The sequence below is a fragment of the Dermacentor variabilis genome, chromosome 1, assembly GCF_050947875.1.
Source record: "Dermacentor variabilis isolate Ectoservices chromosome 1, ASM5094787v1, whole genome shotgun sequence".
NCBI classification, from domain to species: domain Eukaryota; kingdom Metazoa; phylum Arthropoda; class Arachnida; order Ixodida; family Ixodidae; genus Dermacentor; species Dermacentor variabilis.
The window spans coordinates 135651803-135666486 of NC_134568.1; positions in this window are offsets into that span (position 1 = coordinate 135651803).

Below are 14684 nucleotides of genomic sequence, written 5' to 3' on the forward strand. Positions count from 1 at the left end.
TTTAAAGCGTCACTTTAAAAAAGTTGTCTTTATTTGTTGGCGTACAGTGGCGTGTCGTGGCGTCATCACGTCCTTTGGGGGATTTCTAAGCTGCGAGAGCCAACTGGCCGACCTACCCACTAGACTTTCTGCCTACAGGAACAACCTTATCATGTTGCCAAGACGCGAATGGTCTATGCAGTTTGCTACAGACCTACAACACTCAGTATTTACGCCCTCCACAGCTATAGTGTGGAGGTACTTCCACAGTATAATTTGTTTTCGAATTATTTTCTCTAATAATGTTGTAGTCTTGCTGTCATTATCGTAAGTAATCTACACAGAGTGCTCGGGCACCAAGCACTCTGTGTAGATTACGCTTTCAAACGCTTTCAATTTTTGCCGGATTACGTCCGCCATTGTGATGCAAATAAGCGTAACTTGAACGCATTTTCGCAGAAATATATGCCGAATGAAACGCCGACGTCATCCTGAACAAGATCAACAAACGCCGTAGTACTCGTTCTTCTGATGCCCCTATTGTCAAGGTTGTTCTTTTTTTTTGGGGGGGGGGGGCATGTGATAATACGTAGAAACATCCCTCGGACGTCTCTGATGGGCTCGTTTTTATTTTCAAGCGTCCTATGTAAACTGGTCATCGCCGCAACTCCATGATGTCCTGGTGGCAGGCCACCATGGCTTGTCGCGCAAGTACGACTATGCTGATTCATTTAGATTTGCATATACTATTTTGTGCGTCATACTTCGTCACATTGCCAGAGCTCGAAAGCCGTCCAACTGACTCGGCCAATTTCCTCTGTTTATTTCCGCAAAGTGTGTTTATCGCTGTGGTTACCAAATACGCCCAACGGTATGCTTCCACTCGAGCCTTTCTGGCGACCTGAGCAACTGAAGTCCCAGGCTTTGTTTACTTTTCGTGGACTTCGCTCACCGCTTTCTCTCCAGTGTCGAAACTCACGGCAAAATATCAGACTAACTGGCAGCAAAACGCGCAGATCCATCCTTACGAAACTGGGCTACAAGAGCCCAGAGTCGCGAGAGGGGATAATCGCCATTCCCAAAGAAACCACCAACCGGTTAAGAATAACCCCTCCCAAGAAAGATGCACCCTATACACAACGAGGAACGCAGGAGAAGCAGAGTCCAAAGACTCCTAAGCTCCCTCCTCCAAAAACAAGGGGTACTGTAGCAGAACTGATAGTTTGGCGAGTTGGTACGAATTCATAGTAAAATATTAAGCGCACACAAGGTAGCCCCAATACTAAGCGACATTTTTATAGCTCGTGTAGACCAAAGTATTCACAGTGCTTTAGGAAGCTTGGCAAAAATTTTCCGATTTGTTGATGATCTTTTGGTTATTTTTGATGGAAATCAACATGGCTGTAATGTGGTTAATGTACTGAAAGTGTTCCATGAATGTGGCCTAGGCCTTAAGTTTACCCATGAGATTACCAAAGGAAACGGACTACAGTTTCTAGATCTTTCTCTGCGATTGCTACCCGATCAGACATGCTGGATGTACAGCCCTAGATCAAAAAAGCCCATATTACAGTACAAATCAGGACATTCGAAGATTGTAAAAAGCGGAATTGCGGTGTCTTGCCTTCGGGCTGCTTTAGTAAAATCTTGTTGCCACCTAATAAAAGAAAGCTTTGCCAATAAGGTAACAAGACGAGTTTCAGGGGGATTCCCTGAACACACAGTCAGAGCGGAAAAGGTAATAAAAATAGTAAAGGGCGTACAACCCACAGATTCAAGGAACAGGCTTAGCACGAACAAAAAGCGCCTTGCAGTTGTACCTTACGTCCATTACTTTTCCCATGGGCTAAAGAATGTTGCCAGCCGCGGTATGGCGTTGAAGTGGTTTTCAGCGCTCCTAACAAGGTGCAAAAACTGTGCCAAGCTATTTCCGATAAGTTAGACACGGTAAAAAATGTAGCTGCGGTCTAAAAGAAGATAAAAAATTCACGAAATGCAGAGTAGGTGTTGTGTACCGGCTTCCGTTAACCTGTGGCAACATGTACATAGGACAAACCGGTCGGTGCATAAACACCCGTATAAAAGAACATGAAGGTTCTCTCGGTAAATAAAACCATTCGCACTTGTCGAACCACTGTAATCTATGTCATTGTGATCCGGTATTTTTTGACACTAACATTTTTTTTTCCCAGATAAAAACTAACACGTGAAATCACAGAAGCGTTTCATATCCAGAAGTGCGCTGAAATATGCATAAGCCAACCATCGGTTGCAATCAGCGAAAATGAATTTGCTTTTTTAAATGGCAGTGACTACAGTGACGGGGCCCGGTACTTTAACATCTTCACTACAGTGACGGGGCCCGGTACTTTAATATCTGTACTACAGTGACGGGGCCCGGTACTTTAACATCCGCACTACAGTGACGGGGCCCGGTACTTTAACATAAGTACTACAGTGACGGAGCCCGGCACTTTAACGTCTACACTACAGTGACGGGGCCCGGCCCCTTAACCACAGTGACGCTGTAGCGACGTCAGTGGCCGCACTTCTTTCATACATTTTGTGCAAACAACTTAGAGCACTTCACGGCAGGCACTGAACTTTATTATCCTTCTAGTTCACTATAACTTTATTAAGGTCCTGAGGAGCGCGACTCCGAAACCCCCTTATGAAGGAGGGGGCCGCCGCGAGCCGCTCCCACGTTGGGACGGGCAGGCCGTGCCTGACCGCCTCCTCCCACTCTTCTTCCGTGGTGAGGTGATCGTGGTCCCGTAACGAGGGGCACCGCAAGAGCATGTGTTCTAAAGTGCAGAATGGATCTCCGCACTCCGGACAATCGGGCTTGAACGAGTCCTGGCGTGGTGCGGGGGATAGACCCTCCTGTCGATAGTGCTTTGTAATCTCGTTCAACGTGAGGAGCGACTCATTGTGGAGCCCTGCGTCCACGCCTGCGAGCGGCGTTTCCCCGGCGCGGTGGGTGAGTTTGGGCGCGCGGGCGTGTGCCAGCTCGTTGGCGTTGGCAACGACAGGGTAGACCCGAGGCTGCCCATGTGGGCCGGGAACCAAGTGATGACGTGGGGGGCAACGTGCCTCCCTCGAGACCGAACCCGCGGCGAAGGCCCTGACCACCGCCCGGGAATCCGTGTAGACCTGCAGTCTGCTTTCGTCCCGGAGGGCGAGGGCCACCGCAATCTGTTCCGCCAGTGCCGGGGACGAGCCCCGCACGGACGCTGTGATCCACCCGGCCGCCGCGAATCGGTCGGACTAACCGTATTGGGCGACGTCGACGAACGCGACCGATCATGGATCGCCGGCGACGGATCCGAGAAGCGCGGCCTACATTGTGCTGCGGGTGCATGTTGCGTGGGAACGGCGAGACCGTGCCGCCCTCCCGCGACCCCGCGTCGAGCGCGCAGCGCCTTTCCCTGACGGCAGTGGGTTAAAGTCCAGCGCCTCCAGGATCCGCCTCCCCGCAGGCGAGGAAGCGAGCCTGATAACCTGGACTGACTTCTGTGACTCGACAACCTCATCGAAAGTGTTGTGGACCCCCAGTTGCATGAGCTTCTCCGTGCTGGAGCCTATGGGGATGCCGAGCACTTCACGGACCGCGAGATTTTATTCCATGTGAATTTAATTCACGATGTCAGCAACTTCCGTGCAGTAACGGAATGCATTGATTATTATTATGATGATTATTAGGCCCCGTAATACGGCCGTGGCAACTGCCACAAAGTGTGTGGAAAGGTGGAGGAACAAAGAAAGAACGAAAGAAAAAACGACTGACTAACGACACATGTGCAGTCACAGATTGCTCTTCTGACTGGCGAAACACGTGTAGGGATGAGGTGTCCGTTGTGACTGGCGAAGCACGTGCTCGGAAAAGGCCCCTCTTGGGGGCGAGCTCCACCCCTGGGAGAGCTGGCGCCGCCGTCGGCGCGTGACGTGGTATGAAGCATCACGTGGACACAGTGGCCGCGTCGACTGCTTCGGAAGCGCCGAAGCGAGCTGAAAACGAAAGTTTAAGGTCTCCACTTGCGGCTGCGGTTCTGATTTAGGGGGGAGGTTTTCCCGCTTCAGGTGTGTGCTTGACAACACTTGAAAATACTAGTGGTAGTGGCTGCCTTTCAAGGCGCCCAACATGGTAGGCTACTGCTCGGTGCCGCAGTGCTGGACGTACACAACGGAGCCCGGTGTCAGCCTTCAGACACACCCGCAGGACAAAAAGCTGCGTGAAGCTTGGATCGCGAAACTTAGAACCGGCAAGCAGCCATTGGCTACAACTCGGTTGTGCAGCAAGCACTTCCCCGAGGAAGATTTGTGATACGGCGTCGGGCTGCGATGTTCGATGAGTAGCAAAAGTGCGCACTGAGACGCTCGCCCGCGCGCACTGCCCGACTGTCATGAAGCTTTGGTCTATGAACAGATTGATGGCAGATACTGTATGATAACATCCACGCAACAATAGTTGCTTGTGTACTGTCAAATGCTCGTATGCTGCGGCATAAAGTTCAGGGCACGGTGCGAAAACGCGCTCGCAGCGAAAGCGGAACGCGGGCATGCATGCAGACGCGCAGTCGGTCACCGCGAACCCGTGCGATCGCTGCATTGAAGCTTCATTCTCTTATGCTCCATCTGGTTGCATACAAAAGTGGGCATTAAGAATAATGGCGCACTCAAGCACCGTTACACACAGCAGACCACTGTTCAATCAACTAAACCTATTGCCATTCGATTTTATGCGTGGACGTAAAATAGCTATTATGTAAACAATATTGTGAAACGCAATCATCCTTTCCGTGCGTCCATATTTTTTTTCACGTTCTACCAGAAGTACTGCCGCTGGAAATGTCAACCTGCCTCCTGTACATAAGGTATGCGGAAAAAGACTACTTGAATTTGTTTGAGTTAAGGCATTGAACAACTTACCCACCAAAATAAAAGAAACACAAAATTTCGGCAGAGCACTGAAATCGTATTTATTAGCTACAAACCACTGATTTGGTGCCTGTATTCATGCTTGGCGTTCTGTTCTTTGCGGTTTGATAATTTATGTAACTGGTGATAATTTTTATGTATGCTGTAATAAAAAAATCTTTTTTTCTGTTAATGTGCTAATGTGTTGCTTTCATCCTCTGTATTGATCCTCCTATGCTTGTACCGCATGTCTATTACATTTCGCATCCGGACCCATCCACTAGCTAGCGGCTATTGGTTCCAACAATCTTTTGCGTATGCACTGTAATACCTATGATGATTATAATAAAGAAAGAGAAAGAAAGTTAACTGTAATGGAAGGAGAACGGTAAAAAACATTAAGAAAGGCATGGCATATGTTCATGCTTGTGTAGCACTAGACAATGAATATTGTACTGGATTAAGAAAGAGAAGCAGCGGGTAATTGCTCGCTTAGACGACCGATAGACATGCAGTTCGATGAAATTTGAGAAATGATGATATTGAAGCTTCGAAGACTTTAGAAGAAAAGAAAAAGACTGAATCATCGCGACGGCACATCACAAGTCGCCGTGATGCTCGTATGCTGCGGCATAAAGCTCACGGCACGATGCGAAAACGCGCTCGAAGCGAAAGCGAAACATTGTGCGAGGACATGCTTGCAGACGCGAAGTCGGTCACCGCGAACCCGTGCGATCGCTGCAACTATAAGAACATATTTCACATAGTTTTCTCTCGGCGATTGCCTACGTTTCACGCAAAACGGTTCGGGGGAATCGATCGCGGTGACCGCGCACAGTGTCCCAGCTTACCGTACGTAGTAGGTAAAAAGATAGCATCTGTAAACCATTGTGTGCTTTCTGTTTGTCCAACATTATTATTTCTTTTGCCACGTAAAACCCCATAATTTTTTTAACATTATTATTTTAAAGGTAAAATACTTGTGTCATTTCGAGAGTACTTGCAAAAATGATCAGGAGGGCTGCCGCGTAGTATCTTTATTTAGCGCCGATAGCCAAACCTATGCGGAGCGCACCGAGTTATCCCTCAGACTACGCGTACGCATGTAAGGCGCTTCCGACAGAGGGCGACTCGGTAAGTGTCCTCGCCCCCGATACCAACATCATAGTACAATGGCTAGTGTAATCATAGTGACGGCCCCGTCGCTTCAGTGTTGCTGTTAAAGTGACGAGCCCCGTCACTGTAGTGCGGATGTTAAAGTACCGGGCCCCGTCACTGTAGTGCAGATGTTAAAGTACCGGGCCCCGTCACTGTAGTGCAGATGTTAAAGTACCGGGCCCCGTCACTGTAGTGCAGATGTTAAAGTACCGGGCCCCGTCACTGTAGTCACTGCCTTTTTAAATACTCGTTGAACCTTCTTAATCTGTTTATAAACTGTTTCTGTTTTACTGACCACTCTTGTTGCACATGCTCAGCGTTGATAGCTGGGGTACGTATGTTCTGTATCTTTCCGAAAATAAAATAGTTGTGAGTAGCCCTCGTGTGTCCCCCTTCACTCTGTCCTTGGTCAATTGTGGGCGCTAAATATTGTACTATGAAGGGGTAGTGTACAGAGATGCAGCAGAGTACCGAGAAGGGCACTACGGTGCAGTAGTAGTGAGCAACAAAGGCAAGCTAATCTCGAGCTGTGGCGTGAGACACTCTTCACCAGAGGAGGCAGAGATGGCGGCATTGCCCTGGCAATCACAAACCCATCAACCAGAATAATGGAATTGCGGTGATGACAATTTACATTTGACGCTTGAAAAATTGGAGGAAGCTTAAGCTTCGCCTTCAAGAGTGGAACGCGATAGCGTTATCGCACCCCGTTCGCACCGCCAACTCATTCGCTCGGCATGTTCTTGAGTCCCACAAAGACGAAACGGGCGCTTGAGCAAGCGGAACGAACCAAAGAACTCCGTGTCTTGTAGGGAGAAACGATCTACGCGAGCCAAACATCGTGATAGGCACGAACAGCCGAACCGCGACGCGCCATGAAGGCTGACGCAATCATGGGGCTGACCGCTCGATGGGATCGTCCTCCATCTCGCTTGGGAGCACCACGCGGACGCATGACTACTCGCCAGCAGCCCGACACACATCGCACGGCACGCTTTCCCACCAGACGCGCTACGGCACAGCGGTCACGTCAGAGGCGCCCCGCATCGGACGCTGCACCTAGGAATCATGCTGTGAGGGGAAAGAGAGGCCGCGTCGTGCGGGCGAGCGGCACGCCACCTGTCGGGGCAGCTCCGTACGTTGCGAGGAGGGGGTCTTCTGTGTTTGCCGCGAGATGACTCTGCGTGCGCGCCAAGCGCAGAAGAAATGTAGCGGAAACATACTTCGCTACGCGTTTAACTGCGACCTCTGTAATTTACATGCTCATAATTACCGATATACACCGCAGTATAACATTCTACGGCACGCTTCTAAGGTGACACCGCATTCACTAGAGGCGCTTTTGTTCCGCTTTGAAGCATCGAACTCATGGCTGAGTGGTAGCGTCTCCGTCTCACTCCGGAGACCCGGGCTTGATTCCCACTCAACCCATCTTGCAAGTTGTTTTTATTTATGAATTGCCTTCTGCCATTTTTCGCTCATGGCCAACGCCGCCGACGACACCGGCTTTTCTGCGACACGACCTCCTTAACGCTCTCGCGTTAAAATAAAAACGAGTACATCAGAGATCGCCAACGAAGTCGCCCGAGGACTCACACACCGGGCCCCAGCGCAGGCAGACTACTCCCTATCCAAAAAGCGAGACTTAACCACATACAGAGAAATTCTAGAACACTACAAAATGGGCAGGAAAACCTCCCCGCCCCCGCCCCCCCCCCCATTTATCTCTCACAAACAGGGAAGAAGTAATCTGGCGAAAACTGCAGACGGGTACTTTCCCAAGCCCGCATATCCTACACAAATGACATCCTGATGTGCACTCTTCCCAATGCAAAAACTGTGAAAGCATAATCACATGCTCTGGGCTTGCCCAGCGCTAAACGGTCTAGATGGGAACAAAGAGTCGTGGTAATCCTCCCTCCGTAGCCAGGAAGAACAAGCCCAAAAACAAGTCATCGGTCAAGCTCAGGCCGCCGCCGGAAGCCAACTAATTTCGGCCGACGCCTAGGGGGGAGGTAGACGGTGAAAGGAGGAGCTGCGTCTCACCCCAATCACCGATGCTCTCTGACGGGTGCAAATAAAGCGCTTTCTCTCTCCAGTGTCATTTCTTACACCACTCACTAGTGCTAGACACAACACAAACACGCAACGACCTTAATGAAGTATGAATAACACGCTTGTTGACATGTTGTCGATGTACATTTCCGCTGTTCACCGCCATAGGAACGTGGCCTTGTCTTTGGTGACGTATCGGTCTGCAGCCTCGCTCAACAACACCTCTCGTTATTGTTAGCCCATGTATTTGCAGCATTCTGCATTTGGGAGCTTGGTACACTTACCCTTACGCTACCGCTTCCCCCACCACTTCCAATTTATCTACTTTCCGACTTCTCGTTTGTGTCGCAGACGCAGGCAGAACGGATGCAGAAATGAAAAAAAAATTGCTTGAGCCGCTAGCTGACACATGACCTTAACTTTGGCAGGCTACTCTCATTGGAGTGCATGTATAGGCTTGCGGCTGCGTGCAGATCGTCGGTTGCCTTAGCTTTATTGTAAATTTGCTTTCACTGGCTCTTTTCGGATAAAATTGGAATGCTGGACAAAAATGAGACCTACCGTTGTAATTTTCTTGTTTTCTAGGCTTAAACCAATAACGCTCATTCTTAACTTTAAAGAAGCAACAGCTTCACCACCAGTGACTTTAACGCTCATTTACACAAATAGTGATTTTTTTTTTTAAGAAATGGCATAAGGACACCATATTTCGAGGTCATGTCCCTGCCAATACGGGCCGACAACACGTATCGACGAAAGGGCATCACACTGCCGATGCAGGCGGCAGGTTACTGAATGATGAAAACAGAAAATACGACTGTTTTTCAGATCTCGCAACTTATTATACACACAACACAAGGCACCCGCCACCATGACATTTTTTTCCCGACAACAGCGACACATGACGGTGGACTGGTACACTTCTTAAAGGGGTGTAATTTTATTTTCATCGCGGAACCGCAAGCCCAAGGAGCGCCGCGCGTATACCGCGACCACGTACTGTAGCCGCGCTCTTTTTCCTCTAGTGATATGGCCCGCATGGTTTCTGTGGTGGTCTCGGATGTGCCAGCAGCCGCGGCTTCGTCCTTGGTTTCATTATTTCCCTCATTTTGCGCTACTGCAAGGTCCGACCGCGCAGCCTTGTGGATTCTCCGGCTCCTGTCAAAGGATTGCACGGTAAGTTCGAATGAACTTGAATTCTTTGTTGTGTCAGAAAGCTGTTCATCTACGAATCAGTTATCCACCGCCTGCCCGTGCGCCTACCTTTCTATATGGCACGCTTCCTTGCTACAGGTTAATATTCAAGACCTCATGCGGGTGCTTTTGTGACGTTCAGTCGTCGCCATTCTTTCTGGTCATACAAATGAACGGCGTAGCGTGCTCTACCGCCCCTGGGAAGTTAATATTTGTCGCCGAATCACCGGCCAGCGCTTGCATGTCACTTCGTCTAGCCGCTCACAGAGCCGATATATGTAGTTGATGTGCTTGTGCGGTGGTGATTTGGAAAGTACGTCGCTGCACGAATTTGTATCGGCATTGACGGCGTGCTCACGTCTCCTGCGGATACCTCACAAGTGCTAATAATAACATACGAAAGCGCGGCCAGAGATGCCACCCATGCCTTAAACTGGCGTGCCGGCGTTAGATTATGCTCCGCTGCTCAGGACACGTTGGACTAACACGCAAGTCAGCTGCGGTTATCACAGCACGGTTATCTTCTGTTGGGGCATCGCACATCGTTTCAAACGCTGGCGGCAAATGAGGCGCTGGTAAGACTGCGCTACTTCAAGAAAAATACCACTCGTAGGCGCGCGCCAGCCGGCAGGGATCAGCTATTTTGTTTATCTGTTTTAAAGCGAAGCTTTCCGGGCCCCTTCGGCTTATTTTCCGGGCAGGGAGGTTAACCAGAGGCGTTTCCGGTTTGCTACCCTGCACTGGGGAGGGAATATACGGGTTGTAAAGAGGACAAAGAGCGAGAGGAGAAAAAGAAGGAACAAGAAAAACAAAGAAGAAAAGGAGAAAGAAAACAGGTAGCAGAAAAGGCGTTCCAATCACAGACGTTCACTCAGGCCGGTCGCACAGACAGAGCGCTATGGGGATACAATAGGTACGAGGTTCTCCGGGGTATGTGGAAAGGTGTAATATGGTTCCAGGACTTGCATTTGGAAATGCGGTTGTTTGCGTGAAGTCCGGGTTATAGTAAGAACTTAATGGCAACCAAAGGTCAGTGGGATGCCTCGCCTTGGGCGCTCACGGGAAGACTATACAAGGGTGGGCCGGTTTTGAAGTGAGGTAAGCGCACAGTAAAATTGATTATAAAGAACGACTAAGGAATACGGCAGAAAGTAAAGAAGCAGGGAGAGTGCTGAGAAATTTGTACAGGAAAAACATTGAATCACAATGGAGGTAAATAACTAGGAAGCTTACTAGCAAGTATGGGATGAGTATGGTGAGCAGCATGGCAACAAAGAACGTCAAGCGAAAAGGCAGAGAGGCTGAAGTAATCTCATGTGTGGCGAAAATGGAAAATAAACCTGCTATGAGTAACTACTTAACAGAAAAAAACGAAATCAGGAAGCGAACAATTTATAATCCCTCAAAGGAAAGCTCATTGCATTTCGAAGCGAGATCAAGATGCCTTAGAATACGCACTTGTAAAGTGAGATACAACAAGGAAGAAGAAGCATGTGCTCGCTGCGGTAAAGCAAAGGAAGTGACGAAGCATGTTTTATTAGAATGTGAAGATTCGACAGCTGAGCAGCGTGCTGGCCCAGCTGTCGATTTAGGCGCTGCTGGCCTCCTTGAAGCTCTCGGTTCAGCGACAGGAGGAAAGTAAACATGTCCGCAATAGAAATTAATCAGAGGCGATTGGAAGCTTGGTTGAAGGAAAGTAGGGAAAGGACGAACTACAGAGGCCTACAAAAACTAAGTTCCCATTAGGTGTTCAGAAAGGTTGGTGACGGGAATTCTTTCTTTTTTTTTCCTTTTCTTTCTTTGGTTTTGGCGCGTAAAACCACATAATTCAAAATTTTCCTTTTCTTTCTTTTTTCAGCTTATGTAGAACATTAGGCAATATAATAAAAGCTTAGGGACGCAACCCTCCGCCCCGTTCCAAAAGGAATGCTCATAGCATCCATCCATCCATCTCGACCGGCACCGCCGTGGGCCGGGATGTGTAGTTTTTTCGTATGGCACGTCCTGTGCTAAGCGACAAGAATGCAGGTGCTGGGCTGAGGAGCTCGCGGGCAGGGCTGTGATAGTGTAAACTTTACAATCATCCATAGCTTGTAGCTGGTGTCTCAACAGCGTGCTGGCCACGTATGCAGAAGGAACACGTAAACAGGCGCCAGCAAAATGGCTCCAAAGCGCGCCCTCAGCGTCGAGGCCACCCAGGCCCGAAAGAAGCGTCGCGCGGAGCAGGAGCGTCTCCGCTACGTAGCGAAACGTGGACGTGGTGCCGACCAGTAAAATGTGTATACGATGTATACATACAATTTTATAATAAGTAATTGAATTGCGTACTGCCCCATAATTCAAATAAAGTTTGACACTTATGCCACGATGCGATGTGCCATGTGAGACAACGATAATGCTCAACCCTCTCAGACATTATGAACAGTGATACACAACAGCGCCTCAAGCAAACACGCCTCCCTGTGGGGTCTGTGAACTACGCGGACAAACAGTAGTGGTGCACGCAAGGTAGCAGGCAACATCAACGCACCACTCTCGAACTGGACTAAACGCTGAAGACATTACACATTCGCCCCCAGCAACGCCGCTAATTATTGGTAATCAAAGCAAACAGCGTACAAAGCTTTGCTTACATCGATTCTCACAGTGCGTGGTATCCACCGATTTTGTTATTGTTTATCTTTTTTTTTTCACGCATACGCCTCTGGGCGTCGTTGCGCGCTGGACGAAGCGTAATAGAGGAGTGACTAAGCGGCACGGCACGGCTCGCGTGCACATTTCATAAAGAGCACGGTTGAGCTTCATGACGTCACGCGATGGTTGTCACAAAGAAAGAAGACGAGGAAGTGGTATAGGGTGCACACGCCGAGCGTTTTAAAAAGCTTGCTGGCTTTGGAGTAAGAGAAGTACGCATGGGGATGGTGGCCTAATCAATAGAGCACCGTGCTGCTGTGCTTGACGGTCGAGGTTCCTTTCCAGCATCGGTTACACGTCGGTTGTGATTGCCATAATGCGCTGGGCTGTAAAAAGAGGCTTCATGCAGACAGAGGCAAAATCCAGGTTGGTACGCTAGTAGTGCTTTCGCACTAAAATAAGCAAGGAAGCTAACTGCATTCTTGATTACTTGCGTCGTTCCTTGACACTCGCACTAAATTGAGCGCTGTGCGCTCAATTTAGTGCGAGTGCTTCGGCGTTTGCGCTAACGTACGCCTGCCTGCCGTGTCGACCGCCTGCATGTGACATGCCTGCTGTCATCGCAAAGGGTTTGAGGTGGTCGCTATAGGAATACAAAAACGGCGAAAGAATTCATACGTAATCGGACCCTGCTGAAGGCGTGGCAAGGTCTTCTCGTGGCACTGTATATGGCCACGGTAAATTCGGCTTCCTATTCATCGTCGTTGATCTCGCGCTCTTCAATCTTGGCGTTGATTTTAGCGTGGCCATCGACCTCGTCATCGAGTCCGGTAAAGAGCACTAGAAAGTCGGTAGGAGGCGACGACTCGGTTTCTTTCAATGCTTCGGTTGCAGCGGCGATGACTCGGGTACAGCGGCGCTTCGAATGATGCCGTGGTGACGATCGGTTGCGCGGACGGCAGTGTCCTTCTCAAGCTGTGTTGAATGCAGAAACTGGCGTCCGTAGGTTACAGTGACTCCATGAGACTTCTTTATTGGAACCCCGTGTCCCATAGCCCGTGCGCGTGTTTATGGCGGGCTTTTTATTCTTCTGTTCTCAACAGGCTATTATACTAATTGCAGTAAAGACTCGAAGGAGCGAGATGCCAGTTAAATGATTTTATTACGTAGTAACAGCAGCACCCGGTTTGTGTCGGCCACTGCTTAGCATACACATTTGATTTAATTCCCTCATTTTTGTTGAACCTATCTCTAATTAAAAAAAAACATATTAGCCCTAAGTTGTCGGCGTCCGCACAGATCCCTTGTATTGCTTATAGCAGCAAGGAGCAGTAGGAGGATATTAGAGAACAAGGGTGAAAGCAGTAGCTATATACGTATAGCTATGCTATAGAGCGAACTGTATTGTTTTGAGGTTTGTTTGTGCTCGTTTTTCTTGCGTCACTCTTGCGGTTTGTTTGTACTTTTATATCTCCCATTCTACTCTCTTTCTCTTTTTATCCCCCTGCCCCTTCTCCCATAGCGGGGTCGCCAACCAGAACTATCTCTGGTTAACCTCCCGGACTTTCTATGCGTCATTTCTTTCTCTCTTGCCATGCCGTGGATGGTGGATGGTGCTTTGCTGCAAGTCGATAGAAGGCGCTTGACATTTTTAATATTCCTGATTGGAATGGTCCATAGTCCAACGCGCAACTCATGTAGGTGCAAGGAAACCATCGATCACCTGCCACGTATCTGCCCTCACCACGACGTCGAGCATACCTCTCCAGACAACGTTAAACCGACTGGACTACATACCATTTTCTGTGTCAAAAATGCTGTGACTGGAGCCAATCTATTGCTGGCAGAAAAAGTTATTCATGGATTAGTGCAGTTTTTAAAGCTCATCTGCCCGAGTGCATGTTTCTACAGTCATTCTGCGCACCTGCAGTGTCTATCTGTGCGCCTGTGCAAAATTAGTTGATTATATATGAGTAATTGTAACGGCATTTAATTCTCCGATTGTTCGTGTGTCGGCGCCAGAGTGTAGCGTAGCAGTCCATTAAACCACGGGCAGCGTGTTGCAGCTCCTATTTAGCGCGGCTGTGCATTTGATTTAGCCATACACCACTGTCTTTAACGACCCTACCGATTTCTCAGCAAGCTTTGGCTAAAAGAGGAGATCAGTTTAGCGAAGTCATTATACTGAAGAAGCTAGTAGTCAACAAAGCAAAGCAAAGCAAAAAAAAAAGAGAACTCCAGTTCATGCCTGATATCTTTGTCTTTCCTGGTGCTTGTTACAATATCTTTCTTTCGGGAAAAAGAACCAAAAATATAAAAACAGGTAAGTATTCCCGCACGAGAAGCGTTGCACACTGCGACGATGTAAACACCTATAGCGCAGGACAGTTTTATCGAAAAATTGCGTTAGCTCGTCTAGCCCTACATTTGCCATTCATGTCGCCTTGTCGCTTTGTCTGACGTTGCTACCGCATGATTCATGCATGCAACCAACGAGCCGCGAGCGTGATGTAGAGAGCGCAAATTAGTTACCGGGATAGTTCTGGAAAACCGCTTCGGCCCTATTGCTGCTTCAACTTCGTGCAGGACTAAAGTGTCGACCACAAGGAACAAGTTTAGAATCGATTTTCGGCCCTTGTTGTCAAGAAAGCCCGCCCACATTCAGCGTTTTTACCGCGTCTTCAGGCGCTGCCTCTCTCGGCGTCGTCGCTTGAACGGCACCGTAGAGGCCGTCCAGCCACACGAGA